The sequence below is a fragment of the Tenrec ecaudatus genome, chromosome 3 (assembly GCF_050624435.1).
Source record: "Tenrec ecaudatus isolate mTenEca1 chromosome 3, mTenEca1.hap1, whole genome shotgun sequence".
In the NCBI taxonomy this organism is placed as follows: domain Eukaryota; kingdom Metazoa; phylum Chordata; class Mammalia; order Afrosoricida; family Tenrecidae; genus Tenrec; species Tenrec ecaudatus.
The window spans coordinates 181,922,229-181,933,062 of NC_134532.1; the positions used below are offsets into that span (position 1 = coordinate 181,922,229).

Genomic DNA, 10,834 nt, shown 5'->3' on the forward strand with positions numbered 1-10,834 from the left:
GCCACTCTAGCAGGGAAGCAACAAAGCCCACAGAGAAGCACACCAGTCTGTGTATTCATGAGGTTCCGAAAGAAACAGGCCCCAGAGTTCAAGAATAAACAACCTCATCAAGGTGATAGAGAGGGGTCAAGGTGGAGACGCAGAGCCCATGTGTGGATAATTGGACGTTCCTGCACAGAGAGGTGCAAGGAGGAGGAAATGCATCCAGGGGGGCAGTTTAGCACCGATGAAACACACAACACTCCTCTGGTTCTTTTTTTTTTTTTGCAAAGCAGAACAGCAAACCAGCTTTATTTGCATGATCTGTATCTAACTAGTCTGTGGACCTCTCCCACTCGGAGGGGAGGGTGGACCCTTGGCTTCCAGAGGTCTGTACGCAAATATGTCCGTTCCTCTTGTTATTTCAGGGTCTGGGGCCACCTGGACAAACATCTCGAAGGTGACACCACCACGGCAGGAAGGTCAATGAGCGAGGGGACCCTCGGGAGAACACGCCTTCCGGTTCCTTCCCGTCTCCCAGGGCAGCAGCAAATCCCTCTTCTCGCCTCCTTTTGGCCAAAGCGGCCAAAGATTTAAAAGTCTTTGGCTCGTAGATGGCCAGGTCGGCAAGCACTTTCCTGTTGAGCTCCACCTGGCACTTAACTAAATTGCCAACCAAGGCTGGGTACTTCAGGCCATACTCCTGGGAAGCAGCTGGGATTCGATTGATCCAGAGTCCGCATGGTCCTCTTCTTCAGATTCCGTGCTTTGGTGCATTTCACAAAGGCTCCAATCACAGCTCGGATCGCCAGGCTGTAGCGCCGATTCTTGCTTCCCCGGAAGTGCCGGGCGTGCTTCAGCACCTCCTGGACGCGCCAGTAGCGGTCGGTGATGCGGTTCCGCAGCCACAGCTGCACCGAGAGGAAAACCATGGCGCCCGCCGGGGTCAGCTGAGCGCCGCCATATTGCGGGGGGCGGAAGCCCTCTGGTTCCTTACTGCTTCCTCCCCCCACTATTATGATCTCAATCCTACCTTGCAAACCCCTCTAGACCAGTGTACAGACTGAGGCACAGATGAGAGCTTTCAATATACAGAATTCAGGAAAGACAACCGCCCTCAGAACCAGTAATGGGAGCAATGATTCGGCAAGAAAAAATGAGGCTGTCTGCTCCCGTAAAGATTTAGTCTCAGAACCCCAAAAAGGACAGTTCCATTCTATTCTGTCCTGCAGGTTAGCTATGCATTAGAAGACACTCACAATGGCAGTGAGCTTGTTTGTGTGCTTTTTTGGTTTATTATGTTCTTTGATGCATAAGATTATGTCTTCATAGATAATGCAATTCTTCCTGTTCATTTCATAAATCGTTCATTGCGCCTTGTCCAATAGTAATATGGCTTCTAATTTTTGTTTAGTTGAATGTTACTGGTATTGCGTTTTCAACCTTTGTGTTTCAACTTTTTCTTTATTGTGTTGATTGTAAACGATGAATAGCTGGGTCTGTTTTAAATCTACCTGACAGTCTTGGTCACATTTAATGTCACCATTGCTATTCTTGATTTTACTCTCTCTGGCTTATGCTCACCATCTGACTTGATTCATTCTCCTTTTCCTTCTCTTGGTATTTACTTGATCAAGCTGACGTGTATTCCCTTTTCTCTGTGATTAGTTTCAAAATGCTAGTGTGCTTTCCCATTCCACGAGGTCTCTTCTTTAACATACACCATCACATGTATCATTTACCACTTCACGCACCAAGTTATGCCATTTCCAGACACTTGACCTCCACTCCAGTAAGACAACATTCTTCAAATACTTCTACTGCCCTACTCACCTATCGTAAGAATGTTACTTTAATTATTTTTATTTTATACTCCTAATCTCCCAATCCCATTCCTTGGGTTTCACTGGGGAACCTTGAGATTTTCACTTTCAGCTTCTCGCTGGGTATCTCATGTATCTGAGGAGTCTAATTTACCACATAGAGCACACATTTCTCATCGTTCCAGCAGCAGCAAGCTGTTAACCGACTCAATAATGTGTTCATAGCCTCATCGTTTCCTCCGATGGGGTTTACAGATAATATGTTCCTAGAACTCTTGCATTTTTATCGTTTTCTTGCCACTAGTCGGTGAATGATGTTTGACTGAAGCAAACCCCTCTGGGTGACATTCTTTCCCTCCCAGTGGTGTACTGACTGCTTCACTCCACTGTCTGACGCCAGTGAGACTCCTTTCTTTTCTTTTTCTTCGGCCTGGAAACTTATGTTTCTCTTTAGCCTTGGGATTCAGAAGTCCTGTCAGAATCGGCTGTGGGGTGTATTTATTTTCATCAATCCGGCCTAGAATTTAGTAGCACCTTCAACTTGAAAATGGCTTCATTCTGCTGAGAGTTTGCTGTTAAATTAGCCTTTCATTTTATAACTCATTCTGAAACTGCTCTCACTCACATACTCATTTCCCCTTCTCTCAGACAGTGAAGTATCCGTGTCAGAGTTTTAAAAGGTAGACAAATACTTTTCCTGGTAATATTAGGTCACCATAGATACCAGTTATCTTATCTTCCAGTTATCTAAATGTAGCCTAAATTAAAAATAAGATATATATAATTTACATACTAGATAATTCCTCTGGAATCACATATATTATTTCCCACTATAATTCAAAAACTGAATTTATTAATTATATACATATACGTATATATTTTAACTCTATTCTAAAAGCAATTCACACAAAACTTGTCAGGAAATGAAAGCAAGATCTTCCTCCTCTACCGCAGCCTCCCGTCTTTCAAGATAACTTGCGGTTCATAGTTTCTTGTTAAAATTTTTAGAAATTCTTCATGTGTAACAGGGACAGAAATATTACTACTGGGAGAGTATTTATTGCTTCGTTCCTCCTCCTTCAACACAAATTCTGACTTTTCCACCATGGCCCTTTGCCACCCCTTCCTATTTCCACCTGCCACTCCTTTATGATGCAGGATGTGTAAAGGCAGAGGGGGACTGTAAGTGAAGAAACCAAAAAGTTGCGAGAGAGCACGCAGACCTCTTCACACAGGGAGAACAAAGTCAAAATGGAAAGAGGCAGGTTGCTAGCGGAGGACCGGCACTGGCAGCGACATCAGGACAACAGGAAACAGGGGTTCCACGGGACATGAGGATGAAGCACAGCAAGAATCTGTGAGGAAAGCAGTTTTAAAGAGGCATCGATGGGTTATTTGAGGAATGTTTGTAAAGGTTAGAAGTATTTCTGTCTTCTGAACATGACACCCCAAGCGGCTGGTCATGAGGGGTTCATCATATGTGGTAAAGGGGCAGGAGAAAAGTAGGCCCTCCACAAGATGGATTGACACCACCCCAGGGCTGCAACCATGGGCTCAAACATAAGAACCAGAGTGAGGATGGTGTCAGACGGGGCGCTGTGTCCTTCTGCTGTGCTATGAGTTGGAACAGACTCAATGGTACCGAACAGCAATAATAACTAATGAAAAGGGTCCCTGGTGGCATAGTAGGTCATGCATTCAGCTGCCAACCACAAGGACAGCAGTTCAAATCCACCATGTACTCAGAGAAAGAAAGATGAGGCTGTCTGTTCCCATAGAGATTCGCAGTCTTGGAAACACTATATATGATTGCTATGAGTTGGAATTGACTCCGCAGTAGGTTTTAATTTCATGACTAATTAAAGGAGGGCTGGTGGTACTGTGGATTAGGCACTGGGCTGCTAGTTACAAGGTCAGCATTTTCAACCACCAGCCACTCCGTTGGAGAAAGATGTGACAGCCTGCTTCTGTACAGATTGTAGCCTTGGAAACCCTAAGGAGCAGTTAATAGCCAATAACTTTTAACTCCTTTGCATATACTTGTTGGCTCTGGATCACTGTGTGTGTTTGCTTAAAGGCCTCTTTAAAATGCTGAAAAACAAAGAGGTCACTTTGAGGACTAAGGTCCAAGCTGAGCTATTTTCAGTCATATCCTATGTATGTGGAAGCTGGACAGTGACTAAGGAAGGCCAGAGGAAAGTTGATGTATATGAATTAGGGTGTTGGTGATGAATATTCAGAGCACCATGGACTGCCAAAATAACAATCAAGTCTGCCTTGAAAGAAATACAACCAGAATAGTCCTTAGAAGCAGGGACAGCATACTGCGAACGTAGAGGGAGGGTGGGTTGGGAAGGGGGAACAGATTACAAGGATCTACATGTGACCTCCTCCCTGGGGGACAGACAACAGAAAAGTGGGTGTAGGGAGACGTCGGACAGGGCAAGATATGACAAAATAATAATTTATAAATTATCAAGGGTTCATGAGGGAAGGGGGAGCGAGGAGGGAGGGAAAAAATGAGGACCTGATGGCTTAAGGGGAGAACAAATGTTTTGAGAATGATGAGGGCAATGAATGTACAAATGTGCTTTACACAATTGGTGTATGTGTGAATTGTAAGAAGAGTTGTATGAGCCCCTAATAAAATGATTAAAAAATAAAATAAATAGAATTTTTAAAAAAAGAAGCAGGGACGGCAAGACTGTCTCATGCCCTCTGGAGAGTGGCGTCTCAAGTTAGCAGCAGAGAACAGTGCCCTGATCAGGAGATCGAGCTTAGTAAAGTAGTGCAAAAAAGGAACACCGTCAAGGAGATGGACTGACACAGTGGCTGCAACAATGGACTCAAATATGACAGTAATTGTGAGGATGCCCCAGAACCAGGAGGTGTTGTGTCCTGTTGTACACAGGGTCGCTGTGAGTCAGAACCGAGGCGACAGCACGGAACATGTGTATGTGCATACATAACAAGAGATGAATTCCGTGTTTGTAGATTCGCCTACTTGATAACATTTACTTGTGAACCCAAAATCAATACAAAAGATGCTCCTGTGACCCTGCCCAGATCCCCGTGGAGCAGAGGAAAGCTTCAGTTGCGCATGTTAGTTTCCAGCTGAACTCAAGCTCTCATGTGTAAAGCAAGTGGCCTTTCCATGATCTATTTAGTGTCACACATTTTGCAGTTTTGTGTGTTCTTTTTTCTCAGAAATTTCACTTTGTGAAAGGTTCCGAAGTGGTGCTGAAAAGTACCTGTCAAGTGTCCCAACCACACGAAAGCTGAGCTACATACCTTACAGAAAAAATGCATTTGTAGGTAAGTTTCATTCGGACATAAGTTATAGTGCTGTTAGCTGTGTGTTCAATGTGAGTGAACCAACTATATATTAAATGAGGTATCTTGAAACAAAACATTGGGTAAATCTGCTGTATAAGATCTCTTTAGAGTACTGAAAAGCAAGGATGTTACTTTGAGGACTAAGGTACACCTAACCCATACCATTGCATTTTCAATGACCTCATCTGCACAGGAAAATTGGACATTAAATAAAGAAGACTGAAGAAGAATCGATGAGTTTGAATTGTAGTACTGGCAAAGAATACTGAAAGCACCACAGACTGCCAAAAGAATAAATCAACCTGTCTTGGAAGAAGTAGAGCCAGAAAGCTCCTTAGAGGCAAGGACTTCACCTTACATACTTTGGACATGTTGTCAGGAGAGATGAATGTTTGGAGAAGAACATCCTGATTGGTAAAGAAGAGGGGCAGGAAAAAGAGGAAGGCCCTGTGTTGGGTTGTTTAGAGAAATAAATCCAGTGACATCCACCCATGCACAAGAAAGAGCTTCTTATCAAGAAGCAATTACAGATCAAGAAGGCCTCCCAGCCCGGTCCAGCCCAAATCCACAGGTCTGATGCAAGTCCGTGCGCCCCTCTTCAGCCTCACACAGCTGCAGGAGATGGTGCAGAAAGGTGGTGTGGGTTTCAGGAAGACCGCAGGCCAGTGGGGGCAGAGTAGCGTGGATCCAAGGTCCATAGAAACATGGCAGGGGGCTGACAGCTCTCAGGGTCAGTGGCGGCAAGAAGGAAGGTGAAGGGGCCAAGAGAAAGGGGTAGAGAGGGAGGTTCCTAGCTTATAAGAAAGCCATACCCCCAAGGAGGCATCATCAGGCTGTGAGCTGATACATGGGTGGGATTCCACCCCAAGCCCCCCCGCAAAAAACAAATCAAAACAAACTCACTGCTATGAATAAATTCTGACTCATAGTGACCCTGAAGGGCAGGGTAGATCTGCCCCTGCGAGTTTCTAACACTGTCACTATTCACAGGAGTGGAACACCCCCACATTTCTCCTATGGAGTGCCTGGTGTTTTGAACGCTGACCTTACAGATTGCAGCCCAAAGCATAGCCACTACACCACCAGGGTTCCATAACAATAGCAGCAGCATTGTTTAAAAGACCCTAGTGGCACAGTGAATGAAGCATGAGGCTGTCCACTCCCATAAAGATTTACAGCCTGGGAAGTCCTCTAGAGGGTTGCTATGGGTCAGAAACAGCTTGATGGTGGTGATTTGTTTGGTGTAGCATGGTATAGGAGATTGATGGTACAATGGGTTAGTTCTCACCTGTTAACCAAAAGGTAGACAATTCGAATCCGCAGAGACTCTGCTGGAGAATAAAACAGGTGATGTGTTCCAGGAAATATTACAGCCTTGGAAAGCCTATGAGACAGTTTTACTTTGAGCCAGAATTGATTCAACAGCACAGAACCGTAAGTGCGGCTTTCTTAGCTTGAAATAACACCAAGGGCAGAGCTATTATACATGAATGTGTGAATACATGGTTCAGGGACACAAAAGCATTTTTAATGATTATCACAAGAAATAATTTACATGCCTAATCTGGTTGTCACAACTGTGGTACAAGATTCACAAGTGCTCCCACTATCGGTCATCAACTAAAAGAGCGTTGTCCGTTGCCAGGGTGGTAGCCATGCTGGAATCCTGGAGGATGGGCAGGTACTTAGAGAAGTGTAGCTGCTTATCAGGGGTGAACGGATATGCTATCGAAGGGATCACCTCCAGTAGTAGGAGGGGAGGTGATTACAACAAGTGCAAGTCCCAGCGTTCCGTGATGTAGCAGGTACAGCCCGGTGCTTAGGACAACCAGAAGTGAAACACTGCCAGCTGGCATCATGGGGCAGGAAGGCTAATAGGGCAGTAATAGCCCCAAGACAAAATAGATAAATAAATCTCATCAGAAAACAGAGAAACCTCTTAAAAATACTTTTGTATATCTAAAGATTTTTATCAAAAAAGTGAAAAGATAGCATTGTGAGTGGGACAAAGTTTATGGGTGTCATCTAGCTTGTCAGGGCCAGATACCTGCAATTTATAGAATTATTTTACAGCTCAACAGCAAAAAGACAAACACCCCTGGCGCACAAATTCCATCAATAAAATGGTTTTTACAAAAAGATCCAAGGAGGAGCATTTCTCCAAAGACCCTAATGTCCTGAGGGTTAGGAGAGGAGGAATGGGAGCAACAGGAAGTGGAATAAGCATTGAGGGGAGGCTGGATTAGTATGTATATGAATTGTTGAAAGTAAAACTGTGATTTGTTCTGGAAACCTTCACCTGATTCACAACAAAGTTTTTAAGAAAAGAATCAATCTAAGTAAACAAAACAACAACAACAAAAAAGACAGTCCTCTAAGTCTTAAACATGGACAAAGAATTTGAGTAGACATTTCACACACACACACAAAAGATGTGCATATGAACAAATGTACAAATGTGCTTGACACATGGATTGTGATGAGTTGTATGAGCCCCAATAAAATGATAAAGTAGGAACTGTCTAGAAAATAAAGATGGCAATATATGCACAAATGTTCTTCATATAATTGATGTATGGATTGGTACAAGAACCGTAAGAGCCCTCAATAAAATGTTTTAAAATAAAATAATAATAATTTATAAATTATCAAGGGTTCATGAGGGAGGGGAGAGTGGGGAGGGAGTAGAAAAAATGAGGAGCTGATACCAAGGGCTCTCAAGCAGAAAGCAAATGTTTTGAGAATGATGGCAACAAATGAACAAATGTGCTTGACACAATGGAGGATGGATTGTGATAAGAGTTATATGAGCTCCCAATAAAATGATTTAAAATAATAATAAAAGATGTGCACATGGCCACCAAGCACATGAAAAACAAAACCACCTCACTGCCATCCAGTCGACTGTGATTCATGTTGACCCTACAGGGCAGGCTAGAACAGCCCTGAGTAGACCTTTCCAAGACTGTAACTTTTTTTTTTTTTTAAATCAAATGCATACTTTAGTAGGTCCCAGCATCCATCATAGTGTGCTGGTGGCTGGGGAAGTGGAGTAGGGGAGGGAAGGGAGTTTGGGGCATCAGGGCTCAGTCAGACCAGGAGCTCTGCCTGTAAAGTTAGGGTGGAGGGCAAGGTGGCCAGGATTTCAAAAGCGGCCATGTTGGTGATCTGGGTGGGGAACGCCGTCGGTTTCTTGGAGGCCCTGGCCAGTGTGGGACCTTGGAGGCAACCTGCGCCAAGTTCCCTGCCCATAGAACTGTCCCCGGAGGTTCTGGGAGATGGGCCGCAGGTGCATAAAGTGGCAGAAGCCACGGCGGGTGCATTGCCCCATCTCGTACTGTGGGCAGCGTGACTCCTGGAAGTCAGTGACAGGCGACAACTCAGCATCGACAGCCTGCCCACTGAACCAGTGGTTCTTAACTCGGTCACTGCCCGCTCGCGTCCTCCTCTGCTGGAACTTGACATCGACTACGTTCCCACGGGATGGTCTCCCAGGGGATCCCACACATTCTTCTGTCTCTTTGATCTCCCCATCCTTCTTCTGCAGTTCTGGATCACTTCCTCAAAGAAGTTAGCCTCGTGTGCCTGCTCTTCCACATCACGGCCGTGACAGTGCGATGATCCATCTGCGGTTTGGGCCGTGTGCTGTGCATTCCGGTACAGGTTGAGCAGCACTGTGGTCTCGCTGACAGTCAGTTTATTGTGAAGCTGGGGGAACCGGTCCCCATGCCTACAGTTCCCAATTTGTCCTCCTCAGTCCCAAATATCAAAGGGAAATATCCAGTCATTTTTGACTATAACTTTTTAATGGGCGTAGTCTCTTTTTCCCAAGGCGCAGCTGGTGGTTTTGAATTGCTGACCTTGCATCTCGAAGGTCAATGTGCAGCCACTAGGCCACCAGGGCTTTTTCATTAATCACTTGGCAGGTAGAAAATAAAACAATGAGACACCATCTCATCCTCAACAGAAGGGCAATTTAAAGGGGAAGGGGGGGCATTTGGTGTTGACAAAGTTGTCAAGAAACCAGAACCCTCACTCACTGCTGGTAGAAAAGGTCAAGGGAATAGCTAGAGCCCCTACAGAAATAACACTATAGAATGAGGCTGTCTACTTCCACAAAGATTTAGTCTTGGAAACCCAAAGGGGCTGTTCTACTCTGTTCTACAGAGTCACTAGATGAAAAGGATTCGGCTTAAATGTGAAATGGGAGGAGAAAGGGAGGTTTTAGAGTGCATGGAATGTATGCTCCTGGTGGGATGATTTCAAAAATGATAGCAGGAATAATTGCATAACTTGAAGAACATAATCAATTCATGGAATTCTACATTTAGATCATTGTTTTGTTTCATATACTTTCACAATATTTTTAAAAGGGGGGAAAATGCCCGAAAGAAGGGGAGCATGAATTTTCACGTTTGCAAATAATGATTTAAGATGATGTTCTATAAACTACTATTCATTTCCCAAACATCTGTTCTCCTTCCTCCAAGAATGCCCAAATTTTAGCTGCTCATATGGCAATGCAAAATAGAAACATGAAGTTTCCCAGCCTCCCTTGCAGCTAGATATAGCCACATGAGGAAGTTCTGACCCATAAAACATAAGCAAAAAAGGTTTATGGCAGCTCCCTGCCACCCCCGCCACCCCAAAATGACAATTGGCACCTGAGTTTTGCTCCCTTCTTTGTCCTTCCAACAAAATATAGACAGGATAGCCAGAGCATTAGTTGCTCAGCCTGGTCCAGGAAAATGAAGGTCACATGTGAGCGATAGAGATGGAAGGATCCTATGTACCCCACAACCCCCCAGAAATACGTACTCGCATCAGTCCTGGACGCCTAGCTCTGAAATCTTCTTGCTCTTTTGCCCTTGCTATCATGGATTCCCCACCCCCAGCACCACCAAATCCCTTTGCATCAAGGCAGAAATTAGCAGAGTTCCAGACATGGGCGCCTTGGTGGTGCCATGGGCGACGCATTGAATGGCTAACGTCAAAGTTAGCAGCTATAATCCAGCAGTAGCGCCACAGGAGAAACATAAGGCTTCTGCTGTGACCCACAGCCTCACAAACCCATAGGGGCAGTTCTCTTCTGTCCCCAACAGTCACTGAGTCAGAATCAACTTGATGGCAGTGAGCCCAGTTGAGTCACACTGTGAGGCCACATCTCCCTCAGAAAGGCTTAGTAGGGTGTTCTCCCTGTGTAAATAACTACTTTCATGACAGATGCAGTCTCTATTCTAAGAATCAGGCACCCTAGGTTCAAGTCTTAAGCTCTACCATTATCTGGCAAAGTCCTCTGAGCTTAGGCATGCTGAGTCAATAAACTGAGATAGCAGTACCTATGTGATAAAATGAGCATGAAACTTAAAACCAAACAAGGGAAAGCATTCTCGGAGGTACACATCACAACACATGTGAACAGCTGATGGGAAAGAGAACCCAAGAAATGAGCCTTGTCTCACTCACCATAGTTATTTGCAGTCACCATAACTATTTGTTGGATAAATATCTTTAAGTCTTGTCTAAATGAGTGAATTATTCTGCTTTGGAGGTGAAGAAAGTTCAAAGGTCTTGATGTTAATGTAAGTACTACTTAAGAATAAAACCAGGCTTTCTACTCTGGTACACAGTCTTGGAGCCCCAGAGGGGCAGTTCTATCTTGTCCTACTGGGTAGCTATGAGTCAGAATTGACTTG

General features: G+C 44.5%; 2 pseudogenes; both read right to left on the minus strand.

Annotated features, from left to right (window-relative positions):
- Positions 1 to 403: 403 nt before the first annotated feature.
- Positions 404 to 911, minus strand: LOC142442476 (large ribosomal subunit protein bL20m pseudogene; annotated as a pseudogene).
- Positions 912 to 8,283: 7,372 nt separating this feature from the next.
- LOC142442477 (splicing factor U2AF 26 kDa subunit-like) lies at positions 8,284 to 9,005 on the minus strand (annotated as a pseudogene).
- Positions 9,006 to 10,834: the final 1,829 nt, after the last annotated feature.